Genomic DNA, 9594 nt, shown 5'->3' with positions numbered 1-9594 from the left:
AGAACATTAAGAATCCGCCTGGACGTCCCATCATTTCTGGCATCGGGAGTCTGGTTGAACATGTAGGTCACTTTATTGATCATGCTCTGTGTCCTTTTTTGGTGACTTTACCGTCATTTGTTCTTGACACAACTCATTTTTTGAAAAAAATCAATGGGATGCCAGTTGACAAAGAATCACTTTTAGTGACAATGGACGTAGAGGGACTTTATTCCAGTATCCCACATGATACTGGTATAAAAGCCTGTGAAAGTTTCCTGTCAAGCAGAGGTACAAAATTTTCCAAACATACTGAGCTCATTGTTGACCTTCTAAGATTCATTCTCAATAACAATGTTTTCATGTTTAATAACAGAATTTACAAACAATTGAGAGGAACAGCCATGGGGGCCATATGTGCCCCCACATACGCCTGTTTACATTTAGGCAAATGGGAGATGGATTCAGTTTATCAACACGATTTGTTCACTAAACATGTCAATTTCTGGCTGAGATATGTGGACGATGTATTCCTCATTTGGGAGGGTGATCAAGTTGAATTATTGCAGTTTGTCAATAGTTTGAACCAAAATGATCTAAATATGCGACTTACTATGCACTTTAGTAAATCTGAGATTGATTTTCTGGACATTAAGGTCAAAAATGTGAACAATATGTTGGTCACTGAAAATTTTAGAAAGGCTACGGCTACTAATAGCCTGTTAATGGCAAGCAGTCACCATCCCCGACACCTTATAGGAGGAATTCCTAAAGGACAATTTCTTCGGCTACGCCGCAATTGCTCGTCGAAAGAGAAATTTGAGGAACATGGAAAGCTCATGCAAGATAGGTTTCTTGAACGTGGCTATTCACGGCGTAAGATTAAAAAAGCTATGATTCACGCAAGAAAAATTGATAGAGATGATCTCCTGTTCAAGAGGACTAAACAAACAAAGTCAGTAATACGATTAACCACGACTTATAATTGTCATTGGCAAACCATTAAATCAGTTCTTAATAAGCATTGGCCAATCCTTTTAAGTGATAGCAACATTGCTGAAGAAGTTGGGACTTATCCCAGCCTTACAGCAAAAAGAGCAAAAAATCTCAAAGATAACCTGGTCTCGAGCCAATTTAAACCCACAGAAAAAGAAGGAAATTGGCTTAAGAAGCACATCCCTAATGGCAACTTTCCTTGTGGAAAGTGCGTGACATGTGATTTTATGAAAAGGACCAAGACATTTTCTGTCAATAGTAAAAAATCTTTTCAGATTAATTACTTCTTCAATTGCAATACGGAGGGGGTTGTGTATCTCCTGGAATGTTCTTGCCCGGCGTTTTACGTGGGCAAAACGAAACGTATCTTTAAAGATCGTATAAAGGAACACAGGGATGATATAAAAGGTAAAATACAATCTAGCAGCATTGCGAGACATTATCAAGCTGTACATAACAGCAACCCAGGTTGCCTACGCTTTACAGGTATAGACAAAGGTATTGTGCATGGAAGAGGGGGGGACAATGATAAATGTCTGCTCCAAAAAGAGTGTAAGTGGATATTTACTTTGAACACTCTTTCACCAGTTGGTCTTAATGAAAAGTTGCATATGGCTAGTTTCATCTAGAAATGCCCCTTTCTATTATAATATTCATGTATATTAGAGTATTTGGATGTTATGAAAATGAATAGCTTTCCAACATCATTACTTGCTCCCTGAGTTTCTAATTTTAGTTTCAATTTTAATTAAAGACTACTTATTTCATTCTTTTGCTTATCTTTTGTTTTTCATTTTTTTTTTTTTTTTTTTTTTTTTTTTTATTTGCAATTGTGAACGTCATTAACTAATTTGACTTATTATGTCTCATCAACTTTTTTGCTAGTTACTTCCTTCTTCTTTAGAATTAGTTAGGTTTGGTATGTATGTTACACATTGTTTAGCATCAAGATTAAGGTACATAATTGGTTAAAACTGGGAGGAGTCTTTGTGGATATATTCCCTCCCAGCAGGGCTAAGATCCATCCGCCCTGAGGAAGCCCCGTCTATCATTTGGCATTGTGGGTGAAACGATCAGGATCGTAGGCATTGGATCACAGACGCACATGTGACCAACCAGGAAGTAAGCACACAGTCCTACCACGCTGCAGTCTCAGCGTGCAGCATTCAACTGGCTTAGCAAACTGTTTCATGGGACTCAATTACAAGGCAGTATTTCAGGAGGCAACCGGTAACAAACAGCGGACCTCAATTGTGGACACCTCCAGAATCAGATAAGTGCATGCTTATGGTTTAACATAGGAATATAGCTGCTTTCACTTGCAATATGGGGGGTTAGCCTGGACTGACTCCCACTGATCATTTGGCTTGTTTGCTGTTTTCACACAACATCTTCAGCAATAAGAAGTACTATGCTTTACTATCACTCATGCAGCTTTGGCAGCACTTATCCCATTTTGCATACCTTGGACTTATGCTAAGTCTGGCTGAAGACAATACCGCTATATGTGGAAAATCATCCTGGTGTGATTTGGTTGTTTTCTTCAGCAATACACTCTTGTGAGAATTTTATCTCAATATATGCAGGCATCTCTATGTAAACTGCTGTGTTTCTATGTAACTGCTGTACTGAGGCAATTCATTATGGAGGATGTTTTACTATGTTCCACTATCTATCTTATTGCTAATAACCATTGCAATAGTTATTCTTCATACTTGCATGTAACTCACTATCTATCATATTGCTAATAACCATTGCAATAGCTATTCTTCATACTTGTATGTAATTCTTTGTAATTGTTGCTATACTGCCATTATTGTTGTTCCTGAAATCTTTATAAAGCACCTATCACTGCTTAGATCCCTAAAAATGTACCTGTCCGGTAATTATCCCTTGTATTGACTTGGGTACCATGTACAGCTTGGGTGTAGCAGTGTAATAGGTGTCTTTGGATTGTATTTTTGCCAATATTATGATTATGATGTGCACATCTTCAGGGTTTTAATTGGCCACATGTACTATATTGTTTGTTCAACATACTTTACTTTGTGTTGCTAACATATACCCGAGGCCAGCACACAACTGGCCTATTGCTATGTTTAGACAGTTAGGATTTACTTCTTTCTGTACTATTAATAAATTATTTTTTGTTCTCAGTGATTGTACTGGTCAGAGATTCATTCCATTTGTTTAATTTAGCTACACTTTTGAGCTATTTTTTATAAAAAAAAGAGTGCTTGATTCCCTATCTATACAGGGCCTTAAGAAAGTTTTGATGGTCCTTGTTCTCCTCTTGTAGTTTGTTGAAGAATAGTTATTATATTATATATATATTAACTATATTAACCCTATCTAACTCCAACACCCCTAACTTAATTATTATTAAAATAAATCTAAATTATATGAATAATATTAACTAAATTATTCCTATTTAAAACTAAATACTTACCTATAAACCATAAGATAGCTACAATATAATTAATAATTACATTGCAGCTATTTTAGGGCTTATATTTATTTTACAGGTAACTTGGTATTTATTTTAACTAGGTACAATAGCTATAAATAGTTAATAACTATTTAATAGCTACCTAGTTAGAATAATTACCAATTTACCTGTAAAATAAATCCTAACCTAAGTTACAAATATACCTACACTATCAATAAATATATCTAATATCTAAACTAAAATACAATTAAATACACTAAACTAAATTACAAAAAAAACAAACAAACACTAAATTACAAAAAATAAAAAAAGATTACAAGATTTTTAAGCTAATTACACCTATTCTACGCCCCCTAATAAAATAACAAAGCCCCCCAAAATAAAAAATTTTCCCTACCCTAATCTAAATTACAAAAGTAATCAGATCTATTACCAGCCCTTAAAAGGGCCTTTTGTGGGGCATTACCCCAAAGTAATCAGCTCTTTTACCTGTAAAAAAAACAACAACCCCCCCCCATTACAACCCACCACCCACATCCCCCTACTCTAACCCACCCAATCCCCCCTTAAAAAACCTAAGTCTAACCCCCAAGTGCTCCTTACCTGTCCTGAAGACCGGCGGAGAAGGTCCTGTTCCAGGCGGAGAAGTCTTCTTCCAGGCGGCGACCTCTTCTTCTTCCAGGATCCAGCCAGCGCGGAGCAGAGGAGTTGAAGACCGGTGACCGCGGAGCTGAAGACCGTCCATCTGGAACTGAAGACCAGCGATGCTGGAACTGAAGATTGGCGACGCTGGAACTGAAGACCGCTGGAACTGAAGACCGGAGCCGGAGCGTGGAGGATCCTCTTCATACGATCGCCACCGTACACTGAATAGGAATTCAACGTATGCGATTAAAAATGGCGTCCCTTGAATTCCTATTGGCTGATTTGAGCCTTCAAATTCAAATCAGCCAATCGGATGCAAGCTACTTTAATTCTATTGGCTGATTTGAATAGCCAATAGAATAAGAGCTACTGTAATTCTATTGGATATTCTAATCAGCCAATAGAATTACAGTAGCTTTTATTTATTTTTTTAAATAAATAAGGTGTTCAGCAAAACTTTTTCTTTTTTGCGGTATCTGTTTCAGAGGGCCACCTGGACAGAGCGCAGAACTAGGAACTGTCCCTCTCAAGTAGGAACATTTGCGAGGTCTTGGTTATAGCAAGTTATAAGAACATTTAGCAGGTTAGAGGACTTCAAACCTATAGCACCTCTTATTGTTCTTTCTTCTTTCTTAATATTATTATAATGCAGATACTGGCCAGTGGGCACATACCGGTAGGCAGTGTGTTATCACATTATATATAAAGCGGATCAAACAAAAGATCAAACTGTATAAACTGAATAAAAATAAAACAAAATTTATACTTACCTGATAAATGTATTTCTTTTTGGATACGATGAGTCCATGGATTTCATCCTTACTTGTGGGATTAAACATCCTGGTCAGCAGGAGGAGGCAAACAGCATACAGCAGAGCTGTATAAATAGCTCCTCCCTTCCCTCCCACTCCAGTCATTCGACCAAAGTTAGGAAGAAGTTTAACAAAAATTATAATAACCTGTCTCATAAGAACAGGGCGGGCCGTGGACTCATCGTATCTAAAAAGAAATAAATTTATCAGGTAAGTATAAATTTTCTTTTCTTTTTTAAGATACGATGAGTCCACGGATTTCATCCTTACTTGTGGGATACAATACCAAAGCTATAGTACACGGATGAAAAGGGAGGGACAAGACAGGTTACCTCTTCAGCTCCCGCTTGGATCAAGACTTCAGCCGGATCATGGACATCTTCAGCCCCCCGCTTGGGCTTGGATGAAGACTTCGGAGCCTCTTCTGGACCGATCGGTGAACCCGGTGTGGTGAAGACCAGGTAGGGAGATCTTCAGGGGCTTAGTGTTAGGTTTATTTAAGGGGGGTTTGGGTTAGATTAGGGGTATGTGGGTGGTGGGTTGTAATGTTGGGGGGGGGTATTGTATGGGGTTTTTTTACAGGCAAAAGAGCTGAATTCTTTGGGGCATGCCCCGCAAAAGGCCCTTTTCAGGGCTGGTAAGGTAAAATAGCTTTTCTATTTTAATTTTAGAATAGGGTAGGGCATTTTTTTATTTTGGGGGTCTTTGTTATTTTATTAGGGGGCTTAGAGTAGGTGTAATTAGTTTAAAATTGTTGTAATATTTTTCTAATGTTTGTAAATATTTTTTTATTTTTTGTAACTTAGTTCTTTTTTATTTTTTGTACTTTAGTTAGTTTATTTAATTGTATTTATTTGTAGGTATTATATTTAATTAATTTATTGATAGTGTAGTGTTAGGTTTAATTGTAGGTAATTGTAGGTAGTTTATTTAATTAATTTATTGATAGTGTAGTGTTAGGTTTAATTGTAACTTAGGTTAGGATTTATTTTACAGGTAATTTTGTAATTATTTTAACTAGGTAACTATTAAATAGTTATTAACTATTTAATAGCTATTGTACCTGGTTAAAATAAATACAAAGTTGCCTGTAAAATAAATATTAATCCTAAAATAGCTACAATATAATTATAATTTATATTGTAGCTATATTAGGGTTTATTTTACAGGTAAGTATTTAGCTTTAAATAGGAATCATTTATTTAATAAGCGTTAATTTATTTCGTTAAATTTAAATTATATTTAACTTAGGGGGGTGTTAGGGTTAAGGTTAGACTTAGCTTTAGGGGTTAATAAATGTATTAGAGTAGCGGTGAGGTCCAGTCGGCAGATTAGGGGTTAATACTTGAAGTTAGGTGTCGGCGATGTTAGGGAGGGCAGATTAGGGGTTAATACTATTTATTATAGGGTTATTGAGGCGGGAGTGAGGCGGATTAGGGGTTAATACATTTATAATAGTAGCGGTGAGGTCCGGTCGGCAGATTAGGGATTAATAATTGTAGGTAGGTGGAGGCGACGTTGGGGACGGCAGATTAGGGGTTAATAAATATAATATAGGGGTCGGCGGTGTTAGGGGCAGCAGATTAGAGGTTCATAGGGATAACGTAGGTTGCGGCGGTGTAGATTAGGGGTTAAAAAATTTTAATAGAGTGGCGGCGATGTGGGGGGACCTCGGTTTAGGGGTACATAGGTAGTTTATGGGTGTTAGTGTACGTTAGAGCACAGTAGTTAAGAGCTTTATAAACCGGCGTTAGCCCAGAAAGCTCTTAACTCCTGCTTTTTTCCTGCGGCTGGAGTTTTGTCGTTAGATTTCTAACGCTCACTTCAGCCACGACTCTAAATACCGGCGTTAGGAAGATCCCATTGAAAAGATAGGATACGCAAATGGCGTAGGGGGATCTGTGGTATGGAAAAGTCGCGGCTGGAAAGTGAGCGTTAGACCCTTTCCTGACTGACTCTAAATACCAGCGGTAGCCCAAAACCAGCGTTAGGAGCCTCTAACGCTGGTTTTGACGGCTAACGCCAAACTCTAAATCTAGCCGTTAGGTTTTATTTTACAGGTAAGTATTTATTTAGTTTTATATAGGAATAATTTAGGTATTAATTGTAATTTTTATTTGTAATAAATTTAAATTATGTTAAAGTTAGTGAGTGTTAGGGTTAGACTTAGGGTTAGGGGTTAATAACTTTAGTATAGTGGCAGCGATTTTGGGGGCAGCAGATTAGGGGTTAATAACAGTAATGTAGGTTGCGGCAATGTTAGGGACAGCAGATTAGGGGTTAATAATATTTAACTAGTGTTTGCGATGCGGGAGTACAGCGGTTTAGGGGTTAATATGTTTCTTATTGTGGCGGCGATGTCCGGAGCGGCAGATTAGGGGTTAATAATTTTATTATAGTGTTTGTGATGCGGGAGGGCCTCGGTTTAGGGGTTAATAGGTAGTTTATGGGTGTTAGTGTACTTTGTAGCACTTTAGTTATGAGTTTTATGGTACGGCTTTGTAGCATAAAACCCATAATTACTGACTTTCAGTTCACAGTACGGATCTTGTAGTTATGGGCTGTACTGCTCACTTTTTGGCCGGACAGGCAAACTCGTAATACCGGCGCTATGGGAGTCCCATTAAAAAAGGACTTTTTGAAAGCTGCGGTAGTTACGTTGTGTGACGGCCAAAAAAGTGTGCTGTACAGCTATACCTACAAGACTCGTAATAGCAGCGGTAGTGAAAAAGCAGCGTTATGAAGCTTTTTCACTCATAAGGCAAAACTCGTAATCTAGCCGTAGGTTATTTAATGAGCTCTACATAACAGGCAATGAGCCTACAATTAATTTTGCGGCTTCATATACCACTTTAATACTAAAACAAGGTAAAGATCCAGCTAAGAAAGAGTCCTATAGGCCTATTGCTCTCCTGAACACGGACTATAAACTACTTACCTCGGTCCTAGCACACAGGCTTCAACCTCTTCTTCCCACTATTTTACATAAAGACCAAGCGGGATTCCTGTCAAAACGTAATTCTTCAGCCAAGATAAGGGAGATTTTTCTTACTATAGACTATTTTAATTCCATGGAGGGTCTCTGTTGAGTGTGGGGGGGGGGGGTGGCACCCCTGACCTGGCAATTATCTCTATAGACGCTGAAAAAGCCTTCGACTTAGTGGATTATGATCATCTACTTTTTTACCTTCGCCAGTTTGGTCTTAGAGGTCATTTTCTCAAGTTTATTGACAATCTCTATAGTAAGGCCTATACGAGGATGCTGGTGAATGGTCTTATGTCTCAAGATATAGTCCTCGGGAGAGAAACCAGACAGGGATGATCTCTCCCCACTTCACTGACATCTCCATCGAACCCCTTGCTATCTTAATTAGACAACAACTTGAAGGAATCAGGATAGGCAAGAAGGAACTTAAGATTGCACTCTATGCTGATGATATCCTCATATACATGACAAATACTTCTATAAATATTTCAAAGCTCCTTTTGATAATAGAACAGTTTGGATCTTTTTCTGGATATAGGGTTAACACCACAAAATCGGAACTCCTTTGGACGAAGCAGACCAAAGTTTCACCTTCAAAACTGACTTTTAGTGTAGTTCGGGACTCATTTAGGTATCTTGGTATCATCATATCCTCTAATCCTGACACCTGGTATACCCTGAACTTCTCCCCAATTTTAAACAAAATGAAAGAAACTCTTAAAAATTGGCAGAACCTTCCTCTTTCCCTCTCCGGGCGTATAGCCCTTTACAAGATGATTTTTATTCCCAAACTTCTTTATATTCTTCAGAATACTCCCCTGATTTTGAAGGGGGAAAATAATGCTTTTGTTAACTCTGTGCTGAGATCTTTTATTTGGTAAAATAAAAAAAAACCTAGAATTTTACTTTCTAAACTTTCTCTTCCTAGGAAATATGGAGGGCTTGCCCTCTGTAAGGATATGTAAGATCTTGGTTAGGATGGATTGCAGCGGTAGATCTGGTAATATAATTTGTATCACTGCGGCCTCTGTATTCCTTGAGGAATGATGAGTACAGAAGTAGGCAGCGAGTAAATTACTTAGAGGTAGATAAATTGACAACAATACAGCAATACTGGTGTCCGTTGTTCAGAGATGAGAGTTGATAACTAGCTTTTACTAGATGCACTTCTAAATCTTGTCTGGTTAAGGTATAGACAGGGTAAGTCTTGCAGTAGTATGCCCCTTTAAGAATTGGCTGGCAAGGCTAAGTGAACAGATTCAAGGTGTGAGCTCAATACACAAACTGTAATACACATGTTGCATAGGTTGTAACTGGATGTCGGCTAGAGTTCTATTTAGTATGAAAGGCAGTTTCAGAGTGACAGGTTGCAAGTACTAGTACAGAGCTGCATCTCAGCCGCCACTGCAGAGAGTTTCCCTTTACAGATTGACTGACAGCGTAGCAAACAGCTGCACCGTTCAGCAGTCGTTGCAAGCTGCGGTCATGTGACCGTTTTTGAAGTTCGTCAGGGATCGTGGATGGAAGGATTCTGGTGTGACTGCCGAGGTTGGCAGGGAATTACTTGGCTGTCTGTGTTAATCCAGAGTGTAAGATCACAGGCTTGATCAGAGGTATGAGAGTTCAGTGGGGTAGCAGGTATCCGGCAGTGGAATAGTTGGTATTTTCAGTAAGCGGTCTGTAGCGTACTTGAAAACACTGGTGGGCGGGAAGTAAAACGGCACCTT

Source organism: Bombina bombina, chromosome 8 (assembly GCF_027579735.1).
Source record: "Bombina bombina isolate aBomBom1 chromosome 8, aBomBom1.pri, whole genome shotgun sequence".
NCBI classification, from domain to species: Eukaryota; Metazoa; Chordata; class Amphibia; order Anura; family Bombinatoridae; genus Bombina; species Bombina bombina.
The sequence above is the reverse complement of the archived record's forward strand: the minus strand, read 5'-3'. Positions refer to the sequence as shown.